The sequence below is a fragment of the Podarcis filfolensis genome (genome assembly GCF_964270895.1).
Source record: "Podarcis filfolensis genome assembly, chromosome: 6".
NCBI lineage: Eukaryota > Metazoa > Chordata > Lepidosauria > Squamata > Lacertidae > Podarcis > Podarcis filfolensis.
The window spans coordinates 7,110,280-7,137,043 of NC_139609.1; the positions used below are offsets into that span (position 1 = coordinate 7,110,280).

A 26,764-nucleotide genomic window follows, 5' to 3' on the forward strand; every position below is an offset into this window, starting at 1 on the left:
ACAAACACTCTGTGAGGTGAGTGTGGCTGAGAGACTTCAGAGAAGTGTGACTAGCCCAAGGTCACCCAGCAGCTGCATGTGGAGGAGTGGGGAAGCAAACCCGCTTCACCAGATTATGAGTCCACCGCTCTTAACCACTACACCATGCTGGCTCCCAGCATGGGAGAAAACAGGGAGTAGGCCCCTCCACTCCATAATATCGAGAGCCACTCCAGAGCCTTGCACACACCCAATTCCTCCACTGCTCATTTCTTGCACCAGAGCCAACTGTCAATTGTCTAGGAAAGGCTTCTCATATAGATGGCTCAGTATTCACCATCCATATCAACTTGGGGCATATTGGTATCTTGATTTACATTAGTTTGTTACCATTTCCTTTTCTTAATATTTATTGCTTATTTTGCTTGCTCTATGGTATGATGCAACACCCTGCTAGTGCACTTTTGGGTTGCTAATAATGTCAAAATCAAAAATAAATTAAAAAGAAAAGAAAATATAGAAGATATGGAGAGGAGAATAATGAGATGCTATCGCATTTCAGTTAATATTGCACTTACCTGACCAATCTCCTCCACAAAGAGGAGATCGAACTTTCTTTCCTTCACTGTCCAACTTCAGATTGTGAGTTAAGGATCAAAAACTCTTCCATTGTAAGAAGCAACCAAGGTTAACTAGAATATAGAAAATTAGGTGCGCTTCCAGAGCAGTTGAGAAAAGCAAGATAAATATACCGCCCCCCCAAAAAACAAGAACCCTTAGCAGCATTAAAAATGTATTAATACATTTAAAAACCTGGGGAAATACAGACTTCTTTTCCTGGCACTGAAAGAAAAGCAACGTTGATGCCAGGCAAGTCTCTCTGGGGTGGGGTGACCAGAGCGAAAACATTTTGATTAATGGCACCCTGTTTATGGAATTCCCACCCCAGAGAGACTTGCCTGGCATCAACGTTGCTTTTGTTTCAGTGCCAGGAAAAGAAGTCTGTATTTCCCCAGGTTTTTAAATGTGCAGTAATTTACAGCAGGAGTTGCCAGAAAATGGGGGCTGTCTTGGTAAATAGGAGAAGTTGGGGCATATCATGCCTTCAACCCTTCCACCTTCTGAAGAACACAACTGCTCTGTGTTGCACTGAGTTCAAACTGGAATAGATCATGCCAGAGATCAGAATCCTGGTCCTGAGAATCAGATGGCCATGGGGAGGTAATATGATGTTCCTGCTTGCTTTATCACTCCAACTGGCTGCCTGAATCTTATTGTTAAGGAAGAAAGCTGCAAGATAATGCAATGGTCCCTTGTGGCTTCTGGGTTCATCTCAAGCTGCTGTTGCCACTGCTAATGACCCATAAAACTCTTTAAGTATCCTGGGGCTATCAGGTTGCTTCATTTTGATCAAATACTTAGTATATTTAGGAGCTTCCAAAATAAAAAAAAAAGATCCAGAGGAAATGAACCTTGCTCTCAGAAAATGTCCATGGAAATTTGTGGAAGCAACAAGTGTGTGTTCTCTCTGACAAACTGAGCCATAGATGTGTTACGGCTGGACACAATGTGAGCAACAAAGGGTTAGATTTAGGTTGAAAGAGCGTTTGGTTAGCCACACAATTTTGCATTTTAGCAATATCAGATTTTGCACAGCAACTTATACCTGTGCATGCCCATTATGGAGAGCTCTCCCAGAGAGAGCACTTTTTCTGCCTCGAACGTCCTTTTTGCAACTTGCAGCCAAATAACAGAGGCTCAACATGACCTCTCTTCTTTATTCTTGAGAAGTCTGGTGTGATATTGGATCGGTCCACGCTCCCCCTTGCTCCCTGTCAAATTCACCCACATTCTTAACAACTCAGCTGACCTAAATTGCCAGACACATGGCTGTTTACTACTCTAATTATGCAAAATAGCATGGCACTCCCGGCAAACCCTCAATTTCACTCTCCACCTCCCCATCTCCTCTGTATGCTTTAGGTCTAGACATTTGTCTTACCATTTTTTATTCCTCTTGATTCCCTTGTTCTGCTTTGTTATTCGCCTGTCTGCCCCCTCTGGTATGTGTGTGAGTTCTCTCTCTCTCTCTTTTTGCTTGTCAGAAATTTCTTTTCCACCGTGTGGGCAGGAGACAGATTTTTTACTGTCTCTATTTTCATTTCCTCCCCTCTCCTCCTTTCCTTTTTGCCCCTTCCCACCTCTCCTCCTTTCCCTTTTCCGCTCCTTCCCCAGTCCTCTTCTCATTATTTATTTCCCTCCACCTCTTCTCTTCCCCTCCGTCTCTCCTCCTTCCTTCAGTCTTATTTTGTCTTTCTATTACAAATAATGTCTCTGGGATAATATCACAGCCTAGTTCCAGGAGCTATGCATGTTATTCAAGGTAAGAGCTTATTTTAGATCCTCTGTTTGCAATAATGGCTGTCTGGGGTAGATTGCTAGCTTACTAAAAGTAGGTAATGCCTCTTTAATTTCCCCCCCTTGTTTGGCGTTCTGTGTTTTATACCTTGCAGAAGAAGGAATCCTAGAGTAGTAGCTAATCTCAGTGTAATGATGCTGCTACCTGTTGGAGAGGAATGGCTGGCTGGCTTCTAGTTCCTCCAGTTTCCCTTTGAGTGAACTGTGGCTACATTTTGCCTTTGATCTAAAGAATAGATTTTAATCATTGCAGAATTCAATCTCCAATCCTTTTGGCTTTCGTATTATCATTTCTTTATGGCAATGCTAGGAACTTTGGAATTATGCATAGGTGCTTTCTACTAATATTGATGTAGAGGTACAGCAACCTGGTCAGAATGGGTTCTTTGCAATCCTTAGGATTATCGTCTTCTGCTTTATACTGGCCATGTGTTTCTTGGGGCTTTACTTGACCCTGGCTTCTTTTACAGGTGGATTTTTCTTGTACTTTCATCCCCCAACCAAAGTTTGTAAGTGGAACTTTTAAATGGAAGATGCTTTTGCTCTGGCTGGAGAAAGTTTTTATTAAGGTAGCCTTCCTACATTTGGAGGTTACTCATTCATTTAAGGTGGATCCTTTTAAGGTGAACTGCAGCTAAGAAATCCACCAGAGTCACAGGTGGACGGTTGGACGGTTAGCCCTTTTCAGAACTTGCAGGATGTAAGGGAAATGGTTCCTTAAATGCTTGAATTCTTATGCCTTAGTTTTTCTTCCCCCCTCCTACCCCACAATTAAGTTAGCATCATATTGGTTTGCATATTTCATCACACAGCAATTTAGTTGTTTAATTGCTGCCTCGTTAATGTTGCAGTTGTCATCATCTGCTTCCATTCACAATTTTTTTGGACCTCCATTCATTGGGGCTCCTGGAGAGGGCTTCTTAGCCAACTCATGTCACATTCCAGCCATGTGCTTTGTAAAAGTGTTCCCATCACACCATACATGAATCATTTCTCCTTTCGTTGGGTGAATCAGTTTTCTGAAACCTTTTTTTCTTGATCTCATCCTCTTCTCAGTACAATTAGGGATAGATTTGAGAGCACTGTTCTTTGGGACAATTGTATAAAAAGCTTTGACTACTGCAATATTCTGTAGTCACAGTAGCACAGTCATGAAATGTTTTTCATTAGAAAAAATTGACTCACTCTGGTCTTCCTCAGTAGCAGAAAATTCAAGAAGTTTATGCTGGACCCCTGGCTAGTCATGCTGGTCTCACCAGTAACCTCAGAAGACTTGCAAAGTCCCTACAATTGACCCAATATCCAATTAATATTGGATATTGGAGCATTATCATTTAAATAAACTGGGATTGGCAAATTGGCTACCCATAATACATGGGGCAGTTTTTATCTGGCCCCTAGCAACTCCATCAAATTTTAATCAAGGAACGGTTGCAAGCCCCCGCCCCACAACCCCCCCCACAACAACAACAACAGCAGCAGCAGCAACAGGCAAACTTTTTAAAGGAACACAGATCTTGTATGTTTTAGTCTTGAATCTCTTCACTGATTTTTTTATTCTAATGCTATGCCTGAACACATGTTCTTCATAATTGTGAATTCCAAATGGGCAGATGGCACAATCTTTATTTTGGAGCCAGACCACTTCTGAGGAGTCAGGTTGCACAGCAAAATGGCAACTGATAGACCACAATCTATAATGCTCTCCTCCCAAAAGAGATGTCCAGCCTTGTTCTAAAACCCTTTGACCTGTGTTTAACCCTTTTTAAAATCAAAGCATCAAGCGCTTTTGAGCAGGAGTGGGGAACCTAGGCGCCCCAACAAAATCGGGAAAATTCTTTTGAGAATGATGCACCCGGGTAGCTCCTTAAGGCCTTTCTGATAGGTAAAGGTAAAGGGACCCCTGACCATTAGGTCCAGTCATGACCAACTCTGGGGTTGCGGCACTCATCTCGCTTTACTGGCCGAGGGAGCCAGCGTACAGCTTCCGGGTCATGTGGCCAGCCTGACTAAGCCGCTTCTGGCGAACCAGAGCAGCGCACGGAAATGCCATTTACCTTCCCGCCAGAGCGGTACCTATTTATCTACTTGCACTGGTGTGCTTTCGAACTGCCAGGTTGGCAGGAGCAGGGACCGAGCAACGGGAGCTCACCCCATCGTGGGGATTCGAACCACCAACCTTCTGATTGGCAAGCCCTAGGCTCTGCGGTTTAACTACTGCCACACAAAAGGTCCTGCTGATTTTCAGCTGGGCTGCTCAAGAGTAATAGTTGTGGCAAATTCTAGTTGGAATTGGCAAATTCCCCATCCTTCCTATTCCATTAAGAACAGCTAGTCCTGTAGAGGACCTCTTTGATGACCAGAGACATTTGGGGGCCTGAGGTGGACAGCCCATCAGTGTCTAATGGCCATGGCTGATCAGAGGGAGCCCATAACTGAATGACAGGGAATCTCATTTGCATGTGAAGGTCATAGGTCCAATCCTTGGCATTTTTGTTTCTTAAAAAACCTCTGGGTGCAAGGTTGGGACTCTACCTGAGAGCTACTTTGCCACACAGTGCCGATAATAATGGGCTAGAGATAACGAATGCCAGACCTTTTGGCATCCAGATGTTGTTGGCTCCAGTTGCCCTTAGCACCAACCAACATGGCCAGTGGTCAGGATGATGGAAGTTGTATGTAGTGCAGCAACACCTGGAGCACCACAGGTTGCCCACTCATGGGATAGATCAGGGGTCAGCAAACTACTTTTTTAGCAGGGGGCCGGTCCACTGTCCCTCAGCGAATGAATTTCTATGCCCCACAAATAACCCAGAGATGCATGTGAAATAAAAGCACACATTCTCCTCATGTAAAAACACGCTGATTCCCGAACTGTCCGCGGGCCGGAATCTGAAGGCGTTTGCCTACCCATGGGATAGATAGTCAAATTCAGTAGCATTTTATGCACCGAAAGGTTTTCCACAGGACTGTTGCCAATAGCTGTTGCATTTTCAGCTACCAGGGCTTCTATTGCCCCCCAATCCCCAACTATTTGAATCCTAAACTAGATTCAGGTTAGACTTATGTTGAACATGCTTATCTATGCAGTGCTTCACACACTCTTGAGGCACTCACTCATATGGTTTTGTTTTTTTAAACCACTTCCTCTAATCAGATTGCCTTGCCTGCTGTACTAGCTTCTTAAAACTTGCCAGATCTATTCTGTCTTTTTTGGGGGGTGTTGCAATTTGAGGATTATCATTTACCTTTCTACAGTATATTACTGGTGGACAATATCTACCTTTTCAAGATTGCTTTTGTTTTGAGGTATTTCAACAAAATTGTGCTGCTGCTTAAAAAAACAAGTTTCCTCAATAAAGTTATTCGTAGAATAAGCAAGGTGCAATAAAAACAACCATTTTTAATTAAATTTGTAAAAAAACCTTTTACGTTTTTAATTCTTTTTTTATTGAAGTCAAACAAATCAATAAAATAAAAATAACAGAAGTACAAATACAAATAAAGAAGCAGCAGTGCAGTATATCTGGAAAAGACTTAAATCAGGTGAGTAGAATACTAAAGATCATTAGGAAAGCCAAATGTCACATTGTAGCATAAAGAGGGAAGGTGCATTTTTTTTTTTAACTGAGTTGCTATAGAGTTTCCCTCTGCAATCTGATTAAACTGAGCCAGGTAAGATTTGCATATAGCGAGGAGGAAGTCAATTAACTTTAGCAAAGAGAGCAGAACAGCAATGGCAGATTTTGGGCTACAGTCCTAAACACACTTATTAGTAAGTAAATCTAACCAAACACAGCCCACTCTGTCACTCTTGTCATTTTTAAATACAAAGCAAGGCCAAAAGTTCAGCCTATGCAAGAGAGAATGTCTCTCAGGAATACGCAGGGCACAATTGAATACAGTGAATGTGACTTTGCTCACACTTACTAGTCTACCTTGAGCTGCCCGACATTTTAACTTCAGCATGTTATTTAAAAAAGTTTTTCTATTGAGAGTCTATGTATATCTATATATATAGATAGATAGGGATGCGGGTGGCGCTGTGGGTTAAACCGCAGAGCCTAGGAGTTGCTGATCAGAAGGTCGGCGGATCGAATCCCCACGACGGGGTGAGCTCCCGTTGCTCGGTCCCTGCTCCTGCCAACCTAGCAGTTCGAAAGCACATCAAAGTGCAAGTAGATAAATAGGTACCACTCCGGTGGGAAGGTAAACGGCTTTTCCGTGCGCTGCTCTGGTTCACCAGAAGCAGCTTAGTCATGCTGGCCACATGACCCGGAAGCTGTACGCTGCCTCCCTCGGCCAATAAAGCAAGATGAGCGCCACAACTCCAGAGTCGGCCACGACTGGACCTAATGGTCAGCGGTCCCTTTACCTTTACCTTATAGATAGATAGATATAGATTAGATAGATATAGATATATAGTGAATCTACTTTAGTGCCAACTTCTTAGACCTGGCAAAAGTGGGTTGTGGATCATAACACAAAAAGGCTTCGTGTTCACTGCAACCAGCTCACTGGCGACGTCTCAGGAATATGCTGCTGTGCAAACCCTTAGGCTGACATCTCCTCCTTCTGTAATCTGTTCTGTCTCCATCAATTTAGAGATTCTGATCCTCATGGCAGAATCTGACCGCGTTACCATGTGTCAATACAGCAGCCTTCTATATCCAAAGTGATATTGTTTTCCTAGACTTTTTTAATTTTAAAGTTAGCTTCTTATTTGACGTCCCTTTTCATTTCCTATTTGCTTCTGCAGGACTAACTAAGGGAAGAGTCCTTAGTTAGGATATCTTGAATTATGCTGGTGTGAATAATTGGTCCCAAGATTTGGGATCTAGATACGTTTATTCTGATTCTGTAACTTTCCTGGCTCCTGTATCTTCTATTACAAATCAGTGTTTTATGGGTAATACTGGCCATCGCTTTCCTTTTTTTCCTTCTCCCTGCTGCAGCACATTGCCCCTCTTTCTCTTGACTTACTGGAATATGGAGATCCATGTAAAATGTAGCTTTTCCCTGGGGGCACCAAGGGTTTAGCTTATCTTGCTCACACAACCTCTCCGCTTATGCCCCCATTACAATATGCATTATGTAGGCTAATTTGGCTTGGGGTACTGAGGCACATTTAGGGAGTTCCAGAATGCTGTACTAAAGTAACCAAAATTCTCAGATTATGCTATAAAATGCAGCAGCTGAAATAATTATGTAAATTTGGTATATTGGTTAACTCCATGATATGCAGCCCAAAAACTGTGTATGTTTACTTGGAAATGATTTTCACAAGAATCCTTGAGGCTCAGTCCCAAGTGTTTTTGAATGGGTTCTAACTTTTGTCAATTTCTTTGGCTTTTTTTGGTGGCAGCGACAGTGTGTGTGTGGAGTTTATATTTCTTTATTTTAAAAACCAATGAATTAGGGAAGAAGAGTTCATTCTTTGCTAAGGGTGAGTTGGTATGTGGGACAGAGAGGCAGAATTTCAGCACCATGGAGAGCAGCCAAGGCTGTGTATCCAAGTCACTTATTATTATTTTTTAAGGAGCTAGAGGCACATTCACGCCAGACAGTGTAGGGTGCATTGCTCATGTCTGAAATTTGAATGTCCACTGTATACTTGCTAGAAATTTCAAACAGCATGATCATGCACTTTCTATCCCACATTAACAATGCTCACATGCAGACAAGGCCTGTGGGGAGTCTAAAAGATATTCTAGTGTTGTATGTTCAAACATTTCCAGCTTCTCTTATTTTCTGAGGAAGGCTTTCCCCAAATGCAAATCGTGTTAGCTCACTCATTTGTTATCAGTGGTCCAGACAATGTTATCTTCCAAAACAGTACCAAGGTTCTCATATTGCTTATTTTACTTTTTTATTTTTTAAAAAAGCTTTCTATTTTCATTTATTTATCTAAACCATTTATATACTCACAACAGTGTAGCTTTTATGGAGCATTCAACAAGCTTACGAAAGATAAATCAGTTAAAATTAACCATAAAATCAGAAAAGCTTACTGCTGAAATTTCAAGTCTTCACAAAATTCAACAGGGATGGGGGGGGGGTCTCTCCATGAACCATTTGGAGGGTGCTCCACAGAACTGGACCCACAATACTGGGGTGGTTTGGGGCAAAGGGCCATGCACTCCCCCCCAGAGCCCCCGTCATGAACTGTGGAGTAGAGTGCTTTGCTACACCTCTGACTTAATAGTTGTCGTTGCAGTTTGTGACATGAGTTCTGGGGTGGAACTCTACCTCTCGCCATTGCGTGCCCCTCTGCCATTTGTGCCCACCAAGAAAATAAGTTGTTCCTGCAACACCTCTGTGCTTCTAGTGATGTTCTCTCACTGCTCCCTCTTAAGGATATAGCACACATTTTCTTAGTAATAACATTTTACAGAAGTTTTTTTGTGTGTTTGTGTGAGAAAGAGGGGGAGAGAGAGATAGAATTATACATTACAGCACATTCAAAGCACATTTCCCCCTCAAAGAATTATGGGCACCATAGTTCATTAAGGGTGGCTGGGAATTTTGGCTCTGTGAGGGGTGGACTGCATTGCCCACAATTTTTTGAGGTTGGAGGAATGTGCTGTAAATATACAGAGTGCTTCATTCCTAGTCTCCAAGGGATGCTACCAGATTCTGCGGTCCAGATTTCTCTGTCATTGTCAACTTGTGTCAGAGTGCAGGTGGGAGCTCACACAAAGCCCAATAGTACAAAGAAAACTGACAAGTTAGGAAGAAGGCAATCCCTTCACCCTGACACCTGTACTCTAATGTTGTTTTCCTCAAATGGAAGGATCAAAGGAAGCTGCCATATACTGAAACAAAATGTTGGTCCGTCTAGAAAAGCATTGCCAATGTTGACTTGCAGCAGCGCAGCAGGATTTCCATAGCTGTCAACTTACAGATTTGAAAATAAGGGACCAGCAGCCTTGAAAATAAGGGACCAGCAGCCAAAATAAGGGACCTGCAGCCTCACCTGTTCCAGGCACTCCAGTCTTCCTGTCCTCCTGCAGTCTGGTCAAACTCATGCTGGTAGCTTCGAGAACACTGTCCAACCAACTTTGTAACCAGAGGTTCAACTGAATAGAATCTGAATCACATGCACCACAAGGCCTATGCAGCCTCAACTTAAGATGGCTCCCCAGCCTGGCTTTGCACTGCAAAGTTTGCAGCAGCACGTGCAACAAAATGGCGTCCAGCATTCAAAACCCCCCTCAGCTTGCATTAACTAGCCACACACAAGGCATGCAAGCTCCACCCCCCAGTCGTTCTTAGACTTCTTATTGGGTGAGCAACACAGCCAAGCAACACAGTTGGAGCCTCCCTCCTCCCTGGCTGGCAGGGAGGGAGGGAGAGGAGCTGCTTCCTTTGAAATTTAAGGGACATCATTTAAGGGACATTTAAGGGACATCTATCAATAAGGGACAGCAGCGGGACATGGCGCTGGAATAAGGGACTGTCCCTTCAAATAAGGGACACTTGACAGCTATGGATTTCAGACGGGGGGCTCCCACAGTTCTATCTGGAGATGCTGGGGTTTGAACGTGGGACTGTTTACAGGAGCTCTATCACTGAGCTAAGGCCTTTCTTCATAAGAGCAATGCATCATATGGTCCCTTTACCCACAGCCCTGGCATTGGTTTACTGACTTGGTGAGAACCAGGCCCACCCTAGATGCAGTGTTCTACATTTTGCAGTGTAACTGAGCTGTTTATTTTCAAGCATTCCAAAACTGCGCATGTGTTACACTGTCAGTCATTATTATTATTATTTATTTATTTTAAAATAAATACCTCAAAACAGTCCAGTTGCATCTGTTAAAGGAGACCAATTGCCAGCAGAATGCTCATTTTCCGGGGTGTAAGATAAACTGAAAAGATTTTAAAAGTAGAACTGGACACTTTAAATAAGGACTCCAAAATTAGATGTCTATGTGTGAACTAGAAGCTGGAGCAAGTTGGGTACAGGGAGGCATGTATATCCTGCCAGTGGGTATGGTATTCTGCTTTTGGAAAGGACCACTTTTCTAGTAACTAGTCAGTTGTTCTAGCATGTGCTAAAGGGCCACATGCTGTTCAATGGCATGTGAAATAGCAGCTTGTAATCTAGGAATTGGGCCAGCTTGAATAATTACACTATTCCTTCAGCAAATACCCTTGCATTTTGCAGTGGCGTTGTCTGGCAAGAGAGAGGAAGCTCCTACCTCCTGCTGAAAATATCTGCGTGATGGTTGCTGAAGGGTTTCTGTGGCTTATGTTTGCCAGGGCGGCTCTTACCTGGCATCCATTTCGGATCCCAGGTACAGCTTCCAGCCTAGTGCCTCCTCCCGTGGCTAATGTTTCTTTCCTAGCCCAAATAGCAGTTGCTCAGTCTGCAGAGCTAAACGTTCCTCAGACAATTTTACTAAGTGGTTTCATGAGAGGTGAATGTTTTGCCTTGCCTTCTAAGGATGTTCCATTCAGGCAGGTCTGCACTTTGTAAACTTAGGCTGCATCCAGGGGCGGAGGAAGGGGGTGCGGTGGGGGCGGGCTGCCCCGGGTGTCACCACTGAGGGGGGTTACAAAATGCCAGGAGGCACTCACTGTGGAGCCTGCAGCGTGCCTGAGCCACGCTCCTGGGAGTGACACGGTGGCTTGGGCACCCACAGGCTCCACGCTGCCCCAAACGGTCCACCCGCCACCTCCCTCCCAGCTGTAGGGCGGCTGAGCGGGAGGAGGCAGGCAGACTCCTCGGAGGCCCCACGGAACATCCTGCCTTGGCTCACCCCGCCCCACGGGGGGCTGGCCCTGCCCCTGGGCATAGGGCACGTGTGCTGCCCCAGACGTCCAATCGGCTTGCTCCGCCACTGGCTGCATCCAGACAGCATTTTATTCAGTTTTCCTGGTGTTTCCTTACCAGACAATCCTCATTTCATCTTATCTTTCACATGATGTAAAATGCAACTCTGGAAAAATAGCGGAAGTTTAGCAGTCATTTCTGTGTTCATTGCTTCTATATAAAAAAAAATCTCCTTGACCTAAGGGGTAGAAGAAGCAGTGAATTTCAGAGGGAGCATTGTCCCGCATATTAGACTTCTGAAAGAAAAACATTGATGTATGCATGCACGTATACGAACGAATGAATGAAACAGCTAAAAGAAGTAGCAAAACTCCTAATGACAAGGCATAAAATATACCTGTTGGAAAACAATACTTAAAAATTCGCCACAAAAATCAGTCTCAAGGCAGGAACAAAACCTCCCCACCCAACAACAGGGTGAACACAAGCTGATGCCAGATAAGATGACAACCAGAACAATTTCCAGTTCCGAACAACTGGGAGAATAAAGCCTTCTTCACTTGGTGCTAAATAGATGACAATGTCATGAGCCTCCCAGGGGAGAATGATCTACAAATTGGAGGTGTGGGGCTTTCCAATGGAAAGACTCCTTATCTTGTCACCACCCTTCTTTACTTCTCTTGGAAGAAGCACCCACAGAAGGGCCTCCAATGATGAGGGTCAGGCCAGCTGAAAGGTGGTCTGAAAGGTATCATAGCCCAGAGTCAAATAAAACTCTGTATTGGTCAAAACTAGCACTCTGGATATGCAGTGAGAGAAATGAAACATAAGCCTGAGATACACGGATGGAGCATTCTGACAGAAGGCTGGGAGTAGAGGAGGTCCAGATAGCCCGTAACAGAATAATGACACCCCCTTGCCAATGTCTGGATTGATTTGCCCTTCCGTTTTCAGTCTTGCTCACCTTGCAGAGCTTTGTGGTGGAAAAAAATTGGAGCCCAGGACCTGAACTGAATACTGCCCAGTGGGAGGGCATCAATATCTTATTCAATATAAATATAACTCTTATATTGATATTGACTTGCAACGTCTCTCAACACCCCACACCCCCGCTTGAAGGTTGAGTCAATGCAGCCCACCCACTTAAATCCCATACAATGACTCAGAAACTTTTCATACAGGGGTGTGAATCACTCACTCACTCAAAGAGACACTGATGACTTTTTAGTGACAGCTGAAATGTTATTTTTTTAAAGCCACACAGTTTTTTTTAAAGCTACCCTTCCCCTTTCTCTCAGAGCCCTATCTCTGTTTTGTACTTAAAGCAAACAGAAGACTTGGGGAAGGGGGACAGCATCTCTCAAGATGTACTTCCCAACAGGAGCATAACATGAGAGCAGTGCTGTAATGAATGCTGTCTTGTGCCCATAACGTCAAGAGCTTCTTCTCTTGGGCTTGAGTGTCGTAAGGGTAAATTTGATGTTAGCTGGTTACATTATGGCAAACCTTTTACTCTGCAGGGAAGAAAAGAAAGTGGGAAGTAGAGCTGGTTTATGCTAAGTGACATAACAGAATGGCTGCTAAGGATCACCTTGGGGTAAGGGTAGTAGTTGTTAGATTCAATTCTGGACAGGATGTAACAGGAAAAGGGAGAAACAGACATAAGATAGGTCTTGTTTTATCAAACCAAAGGTGATTTGATCTAACAGGGCCGGCCCTACTATTTGGCAGACTGAGACAGAAAATGCTGAGGAGCAAGGAGCCTTGGTGAGGTGCTGAAGGACAGAGCTATCTGTGCGGTAGAGCCTGTTTGGCGTCCCTCTAAAATAGTCGGCTGCCCTCAACTGCAGTGGACTATGTTGTCCATGGTCTTCTGCCAATCCAATTGGCTTTTGTATGTGGAATTGGTGATGTTGGGTGGCACCATCTTTGCCCTTGCCTCAGGCGGCAAAATGTTGTGGGCCAGGTTGGTCTGGAAAACTTTTGAGCAGCATACAAAGGGAAGAGCCCTCCTTCTCCACACGCCCAGCATCCAAGTATCCAATCCTCTGAATATGGAGAATCCATTGAGCTGTTAGCTCCGCCCTTCAGGGAATTGTCCCACCCCTTTTTTAAAAAAATGCCATATAAATGAGTGGCCTTCAACCTGCCTTTTGGCAGTGAATTCCATAGGTGAATTTATTCTTTACAAGTTTACAGATATGCATCTGGTAGCACATAAATTCAGACATTTGGAGAGAGGCAGCGAGTTCATGCAGCAAATAAACTGGGAGCAAGTCCTCTCACTGTAGTGTTTCTTGCATTGGCAGGAGAAGCTACCCCCCATCAAAATTCCCTCCTGTGCATTAAAAGCCTAGGAGGACTCTTGTCCCAAACAAACTGGCATTTTTGTGGTGACGCCTACAAATCTAGAAGATTTCAGTGAGACCTGCAGGAAGACAGAGAGATCTCACTGAGCAGCACACTTTGACACTTTAACACCACACCGTTTTAACTGTCTAATGTTGTGATTGCTTTGTGAACTCTTGCCTTCCCAGCCCTGCAAAGGCACAATTTTTATTTTGCCAATTTTTATTCCTTTAAAAGACCTTGCACCTGGAAGGATGCTCATTGTACCCGAGAGATTTCAGTTTACATACTAAATTTGGTTCCATTCAAAAAGATGCTTTCTTGGCATGAGGAGAAGATCTCTGAGCATCGCCAAAGTATGTGGGAAGAACATTTTCAGATGCAGGGTTTCTCTGACTTGGCACAAGCTGTAGCCACAAGCCACGTAGGGACTGGCACTGATCACCACAAGTTCAAACAACAGGCTGAGAAGCTGGACTTTTCTTATGAACCGAGAGCTAGCACAATATAGTGGCTTAGGCTGCAGTCCGAACCCCACTTGCCTGGCAGTAAGCCCCATTGAATTCAATGGGACTTACTTTTATTAAAAAGACACATATTGCTTTTCTTTGTAAAGCTTAAACAGCAACACACGAACCCTCCACTCCTCAATAACTATGATGCAATGCAGAATATAGCCATGTTATAGAACATAACCAAAGAAAGTACAAAATCCAGGTTACCCGGTAAAAGAAAAGAAAAATAGCTCAGTATCAGAAGCCAAACCAGGCAAAATATTTTATGCCATAGGAAGCCCACTGTTGTATGGCTTGTTCATGTGTGTAATCCACCATTCTGCCGTAAGTTTATCCATGTTATATATCTTCTTGCCATTTTTTGCTTATTTGTAAGTTTTCATTTAAAGCAGTCTGCTGCACCTTTTGGTACCATATCATAAAAGTTGCCCCTTCCAATCCCTTCCAAAATATCCAGTTAATGACTTAAAGTGAACATTCAAGTTTTCACCTTGAAATACATTCGTCTTTTGTGGACCTTGGCCAGTAATTTCAACGGGACTTACTTCTGAGTAGACATGGTTAGGATAGTGTGGTAAGAGTGTGAACTGGGAAAGTGACTGATTTCAAATCTCAACCTTGAACCTTAGTCTTAAGCAAGCCACACTTTCTCTACAATATGGAGGCGATGGCAGTAGCTTATCGTACAGGGTTGTTGTAAGAGTTAATGAGCGATTCTGAAGTGCTTTGAGCACTCTAAAGTACCATGTAAATGCAAAATTTCAGGTAACCCCATGCTACTTTTTTGTGGCATTAGTTCTGGGATTGGCACATAGTCATCTGGCCTCTGTTGCTGCGCCTTTAACGGCAGACACCAGCAGGTGACAAATGCTTAGTCTCTGTGCCGTTGAAAGCTTCACCTGCAGAGTTCTGCACATATCAAGCCACTCTTGAAAGCAGAAGAACAGGCCAGACTGTTTCCTGCGCTTTTAGTTCAAGCACTAAATCTGCTGCTCAGAAGCTCACAGTTTCTAAGTGTGCAGCTTCCATTATTACTTATCCATGACTAATCTAGACGGCTAACCAAAGAGTCCTTATTTCGAGTCCATCTATGCTAGTAGCCATTATTGCATTCTCTAGCAATGACTTCCATAATCCAATTATGCATTGCATGAATAAGTACTTCCTTTTGTTTCTCTGGAGCCCACTTGCCAATCACATTCATTAGACGACTTGGAGGTCTAGCAGAGAAAGAGAGAGAGAGAGAGAGAGAGAGAGAGAGAGAAAGAGTTTAATTTTTCCTGTGCACGCTGTTCATATTTTAGAGGGAAATTAGACCTAATAAGCATGAATGTGAAATTCGGATTGTTATTTTTGTTGCTTGCATTTCCTTCTGCTGAATCTCATTGGCTCTTCCGTCACCAAGTTGATCCGCTTTGGAAGGATCCTTTTAACGCTTGTCGCAACCTGCTTGGCATTGTGGCTGTAGCATGTGCACATATTGAATATTGGTACAATCCCAGACAGCCTCTTAAAAAGCAAAGACATCACCTTGCCGACAAAGGTCCGTATAGTAAAAGCTATGGTTTTCCCAGTAGTGATGTATGGAAGTGAGAGCTGGACCATAAAGAAGGCTGATCGCCAAAGAATGGATGCTTTTGAATTCTGGTGCTGGAGGAGACTCTTGAGAGTCCCATGGACTGCAAGAAGATCAAACCTCTCCATTCTGAAGGAAATCAGCCCTGAGTGCTCACTGGAAGGACAGATCGTGAAGCTGAGGCTCTAATACTTTGGCCACCTCATGAGAAGAGAAGACTCCCTGGAAAAGACCCTGATGTTGGGAAAGATTAAGGGCACAAGGAGAAGGGGACGACAGAGATGGTTGGACAGTGTTCTCGAAGCTACCAGCATGAGTTTGACCAAACTGCGGGAGGCAGTGGAAGACAGGAGTGCCTGGCGTGCTCTGGTCCATGCGGTCATGAAGAGTCAGACACGACTAAGAAGAGAAGAAGAAGAGTTTGGATTTGATATCCCACTTTTTCACTACCCGAAGGAGTCTCAAAGCGGCTAACATTCTCCTTTCCCTTCCTCCCCCACAACAAACGCACTGTGAGGTGAGTGGGGCTGAGAGACTTCAGAGAAGTGTGACTGGCCCAAGGTCACCCAGCAGCTGCATGTGGAGGAGCGGGGAAGTGAACCCGGTTCACCAGATTATGAGTCCACCGCTCTTAACCACTACACCACACTGACTAAACAACTAAACAACGACACCAGCAACCCACTATCTGCAGCAAAGAGCAGGAAAAGGTCTTGTCTCTTGCAAAGCGCCCTGAAAGGAGCATCCCTGCACAAGAGAAAATGTCCCCAGACAAAAGCCATCTTGTTGAACACTCCCCTCCTTCCAGTCCAGGGCTGCCAAAATGCTCTTGATTGCTCTTTTTAACCCCCCTCCCTTCAGGTTTGCTGCCACACCAGATGGTGACAGTCAGCTGCTCAGCTGGTGGCTGGAGCACTCTGTTCTCCTCTGCTCTGAGCCTGCCTCCTGGGACCGGACGTAAGTGGGTTTCACAAGGAGAAGAGTCTTGTTAATTAACTGCCTATCTCCCCACCCCACTCCTTCGTACTGTGCTTGATTCCAGAGACTCCAGTGGCAGGAGGGGAGGGAGCAAGCGAGCTTGGAGGGGGTGCGCTGGCTCGATGCTGTGCTGATTGCACCCCCAGCTGTGCCCCTGTCAGGTTGGGTTGGATTGCAGGATGAGGCTCTGGGCTGCGCCAGGGCTGGCCTCTTGCCTTCCAATCACGCTGTTTTCTCTCTGTTGGGAAGAGGAGTCACTCTGGCAATTAAGCCAGATGAACCCACGCGGCTCCGGTTTCCAAGGCCCCTGCTCACAATCTAGTGCAAAGAGAAGACACTCTGCACTGCGGTGTTAGGAGAATTTTAAGGTCTCAAATATAGAACGAATATTCATAAATGCACACCTATCTAAATATATATAAACCGTGTGCCTGAAATAGTATAGGAGAGCAATCCTGAAGCCATTTTGACTCTCCCAATGACCTCAAGTATTCCTCTGCAGTGCAGGAGGCAAATGGGGAAAGCCTTCCCACTGCCTTACAAATCCTGTCTTCAGGGTGTATTTGTGTATGAATAGGGTGAGCCTGTGACCTGGATTCAAGCAATACTAACAGCACAAAAGAATGGCCAGGCTGTCCAGGTAATGCAATCAGTGACCATTTTCAGGTATCCTGGCAGATAGAATTTCTGCTGTAGACCCGCCTCCTATGATGTATGTATGATGACTTTGGGGTGGTCTTTGGCTAAGGGGGTTGGGCAATGTCCAAAGTCTTTAAAGGTTCTTGCACACTTTTGTTCAGGGTCTCTCCCTCCTTGAAAGGAGGGGGGAGAACTCTGTTGCAACAGGAAAAAAAATCTGCCTTGCTTTTCACTGGGTCCTGCCTCCATCCATTCTTCTCTGACCAAACATGGACTTAGGGGACTCAGAGCCCCATGGAGAGTTGGGCAGCAAAAGCCAAACCCCAATTTTTACATCAGCGGTCATGGAGCTGCTTGGCATATGTTTGTTTGTGGAAACACGTGTGCGATATAGAGACATCAAACTAGGCAATAAATAAGTTGGAGTTCCTGTTATTAACTATACCAAGAAAAAAGCACACCAAGAACTCAGGCCAATTTAAGTTTCAATAGTGGGAGTAGTCAAAGTAGGCGATGCCCATGCATACAATACAAAGCAGGTTGGAATATAGATCATAAATACAACTTAGAGAAGAGGAGCAGGGTTAAGACATTCTCCTGGGTGGTTTCTCCAGGGTAAAGGCTAAGGGACCCCTGACCATTAGGTCCAGTCGTGGCCGACTCTGGGGTTGCGGTGCTCATCTCTCTTTATTGGCCGAGGGAGCTGGAGTACAGCTTTAGGGTCATGTGGCCAGCATGACTAAGCCGCTTCTGGCAAACCAGAGCAGCACATGGAAACGCCGTTTACCTTCCCGCTGGAGTGGTACCTAGTTATCTACTTGCACTTTGACGTGCTTTCGAACTACTAGGTTGGCAGGAGGAGGGACCGAGCAATGGGAGCTCACTCCGTCGCGGGGATTCGAACCGCCGACCTTCTGATCGGCAAGTCCTAGGCTCTGTGGTTTAACCCACAGTGCCACCCGCGTCCTTCTTGCTAAATGCTCCCTGAGGAAAGCATATGAGGATGATTACTAAGACAACAGAGAGGGGATATGAACGAGTTCATTGAATAGCGTTATGGATCGTGTAAACAGATGCAGAGTAGGATGGAGTCCCTGCTTCAACAAGAACAACGACCATCCCTGTCATTGTCAGGGTTTATATAACACTTCTCGCATGCATTCCTTCGGTAGTTTTTACAACTCTGCGACGCAGGTCATTAGCTTCGACCACCCACCCCTCCATGATACTTAGTGGGTGTGAGCAGACTAGTTTATGATGCTGTCTTCAGCAAAAAATATTGTTGCTGCTCCCACCATAATCTTCTGTACGCTGGAAAAGTGGTTTGTGTTCTCTGTTCAAGGTTTCCCCCACGATTGCAGCCCTCCCTCTCCCCCCACCCTTGGTGAGTGAATGACAGAGGAGGGGGGAGGAGTTGTGGAAGGGAAAGAGGGAAGAGGTCCTGGAGCAGAGAGGGTATTCTGTGTGCCTCCTGCAGCTTGCGTTTTTTTGAAAGTACAGTGGTACCTCGGGTTACAGACGCTTCGGATTACAGACTCCGCTAGCCCAGAAATAGTACCTTGGGTTAATAACTTTACTTCAGGATGAGATCAGAAATTGTGCGGCAGCAGCGGCAGGCCCCATTAGCTAAAGTGGTACCTCAGGTTAAGAACAGTTTCAGGTTAAAAACAGACCTCCGGAACGAATTAAGTTCTTATCCCAAGGTACCACTGTAGACTAAAGGTAAAGGGACCCCTGACTGTTAGGTCCAGTGGCGACTGACTCTGGGGTTGAGCGCTCATCTCGCTCTATAGGCCGAGGGAGCCGGCATTTGTCCGCAGACAGCTTCTGGGTCATGTGGTCAGCATGACTAAGCCGCTTCTGGCGAACCAGAGCAGTGCACGGAAATGCTGTTTACCTTCCCGCCGGAGTGGTACCTATTTATCTACTTGCACTTTGACGGGCTTTTGAACTGCTAGGTTGGCAGGAGCAGGGACCGAACAACGGGAGCTCACCCTGTCGCGGGGATTCGAACCGCCGACCTCCTGATCAGCAAGTCCTAGGCTCTGTGGTTTAACCCACAGCGCCACCCGCGTCCCTTCCACTGTAGACTGGTGACTCTTAAATCCTGGCACCTCGTGTATCAACCCTTGTGAAATTGGGGCTGCCCTGCAATGTGTGTGTGTGTGTGTGTGTGTTGCATGTGCATGGTGAAGACTGTGAGGGAATAGCTGATACATAACCACACTCTTGTGGAAAAGGGATTTGGGGTAGGTATAGCTTGTCTCCTGAAATACCCAATGCCGGAAAGCCGAAGGAACTGGGCCAGGGGTCAGCAGACCTTTTCAGCAGGGGGCCAGTCCACTGTCCGTCAGACCTTGTGAGGGGCCGGACTATATTTTGAAAGAAAGGGGAAAAAAAAGAACAAATTCCTATGCCCCACAAATAACCCAGAGATGCATTTTAAATAAAAGGACACATTCTACTCATGTAGAAACACGCTGATTCCTGGACCATCTGCTGGCCGTAATTAGAAGGCGATTGGACCGGATCCAGCCCCTGGGCCTTAGTTTGCCTACCCATGCACTAAACCTTTAAAGCACATTTGAACCACATTTCCCTCCTCAAAGAATTCTGAGCACTGTGATTTCTTAAGGGTTGCTGGGGATTTCGGGTATATCTACCTTTACTTTTCTTCCACCTATCCAGGCACAGTCTGGACTTTAAAGCTCTGTGTCCAAGCACGAATTATTATTTTTTTGGCCCTCAGATAATGGAAAGAGTAGAGGAAAGGTAAATGTGAATCTCTGCAAAGGGTTCAGCTGGAGTGCCCAGAATCCTTTGAGGGGGATAAGTGTGGTTCAGATGTGTTTTGAAGTATTCGTGGAGTGACTCGCCTATGAAGAGAGGTTGCAGTGTTTGGGACTTTTCAGCTTAGAGAAAAGGCAAGCAAGAGGAGATATGATAGATGTTTATGAAATTATAAGCGTGGCATTGAGAAAGTGGATGCATGCTCCAAAAACAATGATTCTGCAACCTGTTCTGAAGATAACCACCTAGAATGGTACTGTGATGTGGTGGACTTGTAAAGAGGCAAAAGCGTACTGGGAAATGATATATAATGAGTTGAAGAAAATGTATAAAAATACTTTTGTTAAAAAACCGGGAGCATTTTTACTGGGAATACTGGGGGAAGAGATACCAAAGGGAGATAAAAAATTATTTATGTATGCAGCAACTGCAGCAAGAATCCTTTTAGCCCAAAATTGGAAACAACAAGAAATACCAATGAAAGAAGAGTGGCAGGTGAAGATGATGTACTCTGTGGAATTGGCGAAGCTGACCGGAAAAATTTGAAACCAACGTGATCAAGCTTTCCAAAAAGACTGGAGTAAATTTATACAATACTTGAAGGACCATTGTAAACAACTAACAACACTAGCCGGATTGTAAGAAGACATGTAATGATAATTGTTCTTACCTTTTTATATTTATTTAATAATTGGGATATTTTGAAGGAGTGAAACAGAATGTATAAATGCCATGATATAAAGATTAACTCTGAAAACCAAGAGGCAGGTGAGAGGGAAGTCGATAAGCTCGTAAGAGCAAAAGAATTTAAGTGGAAAATGAGGATGTGCTTAAGTGTTATAAAAAGGAAACTCAATAAAAAATATTATAAAAAAGAAGAAATAGAATGGTACAGTGGTACCTCGGCTTACAGATGCTTCAGGTTACATACGCATCAGGTTACACACTCTGCTAACCCAGAAATAGTGCTTCAGGTTAAGAACTTTGCTTCAGGATAAGAACAGAAATCGGGCTCCGGCGGTACGGCAGCAGCAGGAGGCCCCATTAGCTAAAGTGGTGCTTCAGGTTAAGAACAGTTTCAGGTTAAGAACAGACCTCTGGAACAAATTAAGTACTTAACCCGAGGTACCACTGTACTGTGGATGCAGGAACTGCCAGGCAGCCGGCATGTAAGGAAGGCAAAAAGCAGAGGACCAGGAGCTCCCATCTTGAGCTGCCATGGTTTGCTCTGTGTTGGTGGTGCTGGCCATTGTTATGAGACAAACCCTTGCATACCGCCAATATTTCTTACTCCCCTCCCAACTGACCCTCTTCGACCCCCCCATCTTATATGTGTCCTCCCCCTCCAGAGCATTTCCTATCTGAAGAAGGGACTGTGCCCCCATCATAAAACCAATAGGACACAGCACATGCACCCCCCCTGTCCTGAGAAAACCCCTTTGTCCCAATTCTGTTTTATTTTATTCTTTGGTAGATTTACAAAAAGGAAAACACACACCAGTAAATAAAGTTTAGAAAGGGGCAAGATTAGATGTGGGCATGCAAAGCATTTCCTTAAGAAAATTAAGACCCCTTGGGCCCCGCTCCGCTCCTCCTTTCTTCCCACCCAGGACGGTCCTGCCCCTCAGAGCTGACGCATCATGCGAGGCAGGGCCTCAGTATTGGTGGCCTCATTCTCCTCGCTTGCTCTCCAACAGCTGCTACAAGCTGCCCAAGGGAGGGGGGCAGCAGTGGCAGCCGTGGAGAGGCAACAGGGGTCTGCCTTGCAGCTGCCACTGCTCCCACCGCTGGTGCTTGGAACAAGTGTTGGCTCATCTTCCTCTCTGGTACAGTGGAACATTCTGGGATCAAATCATAAGCCGGGATGGCTTTTACATCCAGGACTGTCCCCAGAAAATCAGGACACCTGGAGGGTATGCTCTGTGTTGAGTTCCAAAGGAGGCCGGTGTTAGGTTGTGGGTGAACATATCAGACAACACAGCGATTCTTCAGACAGCTCTTGTTTATTCACAGGCCAGAACAGAACTGAACGGAAGGGTTCAGCCAACCTGCTTATATAGAGCTCAACTACAAAGCAACAGTAACAACTTTCTGTAACTATCCAATCACTGAACGCCACTTTCAATTCCTTATTTGCATATGCGGATCTGAGTGAAAACTATCTACAGTATCCCACTGCTGGCCCAGGGTGAGAACTTCAGTACATAACAGCTGGGGCAAATAATAACCTGTTTTAACACCTTTCTAGCATTTGAGGTGTGTTGAGCCGACTTCCCATGCACCAAATCTTAACTTCCAGTCATGGAAGCATTTCAACCATGTTGACATCCCCATCAGTGAAACAGACAAGCAAACAAGGAAGCCCAGGGATCTTTAGGCTTAGCTGTAAATACAGCCTCCATTCTGCAAGTTCCTAGATGCTCCAGGAATGACATTTCAAATATGAGGCTTGATTAAAATGTGGAAAGGGAAAACAAAACTCTCTAGTCCTCGCCTGGCTGCGCTTGACTCTAGCACACTCTCTGCACAAGTGCACAGGCCTCTGCATTTTGAAGGCTTGCTGTGTCCTTTAGTGCACTGTTTATCTTCATCTGCATGTGTTAGCAAATGTCCATTTCCTAGTTGGTGTGGAAGTACCTGAGCTATTTGGAGATGCATTTTGTCCCCCCCCCCCACGAGGAAGGTATAGCAGTGCTCCCTTTTCATGCTTCTGCAGTAAGCGAGGTGAAGTAGACAGTGGTGGAGGAAGAGGGGGGTGCAGTGGGGGTGCTCTGCCCTGGTGTCATCCCAGAGGGAGGGAGGGGGAGAAGGCGGGATCTACATTGGATAGCTGCCCGTGCAGCTTTCTTTGATGGTGCATAATAGCAGTACACTATTTATTCAATTTTTTCATCTGCCTTGATAAATTTCTGAACTTCCTTCTGCTTTGTTCTGCTAGATTGGGTCCTCCCTTAAAGAGGGCACATATTGCAGTGAGACCTGGAAAACTGAAACCCTGTGTTGTGGGTGGGTACGATTGGTCAGCCACAACACCCGATTGGTAGGTCCCTCGAAGCTGGGTTCAATCTGGCCAATGGGATGCAGTTCAAATGTTTCAAGGGACCTATTTATGCCCAGGCACGTGACCCAGAGCTTCCTCTTTCGGCGCGTGCATTCGGAACACCCGCCCACCTCTCCCTACTTTTAGGGCATTTTGTGCTTGACCTTGCTATGCTGTTGTGTGTCGTCTGTTGTTTGGACAGGGGCACGGCAGGAATTTTTCCCACTTGGCTGATTGGCTGTTGCCATTTGGGTTTCGCCTGCTGCGTAGCAAATCGTCACAACTTGTAAGGTTGCGGATAGGCTCTGGTTCAGGTGATAGGGATGGGAGAACACTCTCGCCATCCCTATGTGAAGGGTATTCCATTAAAGGAATCCAGGGACTCAATGGTTTGGTCAACCCCTGAGAGGGGTTTGTGCCCGTGCCTGAGTCCAGGGAGACATTTGGGTGGCGGAGTTTTTTGTTTTTGTTTTAAATAGTATTTATTGAAGTTTTAAGGTTACAAAAAGAAAAAAGAAGAAAAACCAAATTAAACAAAAGCAAAACAACACATCACAATAAAAAACAGAAAAATTGAAACAATTAAAAAAACAAATCAAACCTTTCCATAGCTTGTCTTTCATTTGCTTGTTTCCCTGACCTCCTCACACCTCCCTTTTTTGTATTCTAAGTCAATTATCCATTTCAGCAAATCCTTTCCCTCTCTTCAAAATTTTATCCTGAAAATTTATCTTGATATTAATATAAGTTTACTTTCCCTCCTTTCACCAATTAACAGTCTATTTTTCTTAAACCTTTGTTACATTTTTGCTAGAATCACATAAATTCATTCCAACATCATTCTAGCATTCATTAATTTTACAATGTTTCTGTAAATAGTCTTTAAATTTCTTCCAATCTTCCTCCACTGACTCTTCTCCCTGGTCTCGGATTCTGCCAGTCATTTCCACCAGTTCCATATAGTCTATCACCTTCATCTGCCATTCTTCCAGGGTGGGTAGACCTTGTGTCTTCCAATGCTTTGCAATAAGTATTCTTGCTGCTGTTGTGGCATACATAAAGAAAGTTCTGTCCTTCTTTGGCACCAATTGGCCGACTATGCCCAGGAGAAAAGCCTCTGGTTTCTTCAGAAAGGTATATTTAAATACCTTTTTCATTTCGTTATAGATCATCTCCCAGAAAGCCTTACTCCTTGGGCATGTCCACCAAAGGTGAAAGAATGTACCTTCAGTCTCTTTACATTTCCAACATTTATTATCGGGCAAGTGATAAATTTTCGCAAGCTTGACTTGTGTCATGTACCACCTGTATATCATTTTCATTATATTCTCTCTTAAGGCATTACATGCCGTGAACTTCATACCTGTGGTCCATAACTGTTCCCAGTCAGCCATCATAATGTTATGTCCAACATCTTGTGCCCATTTAATCATAACAGATTTCACCGTTTCATCCTGAGTGTTCCATTTCAACAGCAAGTTATACATTCTTGCATTTGGGTGGCGGAGTTAGCCTGTTCCCAGCTTTCCACTTATCCAGGTGTTCACCCTTGGCTGACCTATGCTGGAACCCTGGGTCAGCGCTACCTGCATGGCAGGGAGCTAGTCGAACCAGAGCCTATGCAACCAGTCACTTTCTGTAATCAATAAAGTTGTGGCCCAAATTCTGCCAAAAACCAAAACGAAAATTTTGAGTCAAGTGCAAATTTATTTAGGGGGGAGGTTTCTGGGTCTGAACTTGCAAGGAAATATTTCATCCATTAGGATTCACTGCATCTTTTAATATAGCTGGATGCCAAAAGAATGCTTCTTCAGCTTTGAATCTTTGCAACTGGTGCGGAGTGAAGGGCTTGGTGGACATCTGTGGACATCTTCTTTCGGTTAGATATCATTGGTTATGCTTCATACAGCAAAGGTTATTTTTAGTTCTTAAACCATTCTTACTGGTTAGGACTCCAGTAACTGAATCTGCTTCCTGTTTCGCACGCCAATGCCCCAGAGGCAGATCTGTTGCATATGCTGTCTGTCGACTTGTAAAATAATTTACTCATTGTGCGAAGGCATGATTAGATGGATAAATTATGTGTTCTGCGCTCCATGTACGTTTATGCCACTGCATCTTATATTATGATGTTTCCTAGCCATTTGGGTCCCTGGTATTAATCAGAAAGCTGATCAGGTCTTCCTTAATTGCTAAGCAAATTATTTTAAGGGCTTGGAAATCTAGGACTCTCCTGAGTTATAAAACTTGGCTCCTGGAGTTGTCAGTCTTCTAGCTGCCAATGAGGGTGGTGGGGGGAGGAGGTTATTCAGAGGGAAAGCAATTATGTGGAAATCGAACAGCCCTTTTTGGCTTGCTTCGCACTGCAAGGATAGCTCTGCTTGGCTGTTTCCCACCCCCTAAACCCTCTTTTTCTCTTTGTCTTTTCTCCTGTACTGAAATAATAGGCAGCTAATATAGAACTGAATAGAACCAATATGCTTTATTTGATGTTCTCTAAGTGGCTGATGTGTGTTATTTGATTTTTGTCCGTAATGTCAAGATGACTCATAAGATAGCTTGATTAAACTATTTATAACAATTTAATAAAGCTAATATGTTTAAAAGGAGGGGAGCTAGGAGCATATCTATACTGTATATAAATGGAGAAAGCCATATACAAGAACTTATATGCCTATCACACTTTTAAACTTAAAGTCCATTGTTGTATATTGTTTTAAATGTTTGTTTTGCTATTGGGATTGTAGTTCCATTTGTGTTTCTCAAGCTGGTCTCTGACCGTAATAAATTTCATGTTCATGTTCATATACAAGAACCACCAAGTCCAGTCCCCCGCGTTTCTCATCGAAAGGATCTTGCAATACTGAACTGAGACCTTGGAAAGATGCTGTCCATCAGGTTAGACAAAACTGGGATTGGATAGCTGCTTCAAGGGCATAGGCTATTGTGGTGCATATAATTTTTTTTAATAAAAAAAATAGGCAGACCCACAATCTGAGGACAATACACTTTTCATACATTCAGATGGAATGGAAAGCCATCTCCCCAGACTTCAGGACTAGAAGGCTCCAAGGAGATGACAGTTCGCTGAAAGGGGTGCTGGTGGATTGAACAGAGAACCACAGAGTTTGAGGGCCAATTGCCGTATAACCCAGTGCCCCTTTTAAACTGGAACAACTCCATTTGGGAGGGATTGAAAGTGGGGAAGACTTGGGGGAGACTTGGGGGGTCCTTAATCCTTTGCCACCCACCACTCACCTCATGTGTGTTTGGAACCTTTTTTTGTGTGTGGTGGGGAGGTTGTTTGGGGCACGAAAATGGTGAGCGGGGGAAAGGGTCAGGGCACTTTCCCCCTGTCTCTTCTCCAGTCCAATTCCTCCTCTCCCCAAATGGCTTCTTTCCAGATTGAAAGGGGACGTTGGGTTACCATTACGTGCCTTTGCGTGTGATGTAGTGTGTCAAAGAGCCCATAGATGCCCCAAAAGACATTTTGAAAAAGCCACTTCTGCCCTTCGGAGGAGGTGGAGTTGCGGGTTTCACGGCCCCATCATGCACACCGCAGGGGCTGGAATCCAGCCCCCGCGTGATTGGGGGGATTCCCGGCCGCGTCACCTCCTGGCCAGCCAATCAGCTGGCTCTGGAGGTGTGGCCCTCCTTATTTAAACCAGGACGTGGCCAGGGATCTCCCTCTTTGTCGCCTGC

General features: G+C 44.7%; 2 protein-coding genes across 4 annotated transcripts in view; one reads left to right on the top strand and one right to left on the bottom strand.

Annotated features, from left to right (window-relative positions):
* LOC310765936 (sterol O-acyltransferase 1-like) overlaps positions 1 to 26,764 on the bottom strand; it is a 160,537-nt gene that overhangs the window by 127,036 nt on the left and 6,737 nt on the right. The gene's annotated exons all lie outside the window — the stretch shown is intronic.
* Positions 2,045 to 26,764, top strand: part of CACNA1E (calcium voltage-gated channel subunit alpha1 E) — a 494,249-nt gene continuing 469,529 nt past the window's right edge. Inside the window, exon 1 of one of the 3 annotated variants that reach the window (XM_083621522.1) lies at positions 2,045 to 2,362. The gene's annotated coding sequence lies outside the window, so the exon portion shown is untranslated. The remainder of the gene's footprint in view (positions 2,363 to 26,764) is intronic. The other 2 variants (XM_083621521.1, XM_083621523.1) reach the window with 2 other exon arrangements.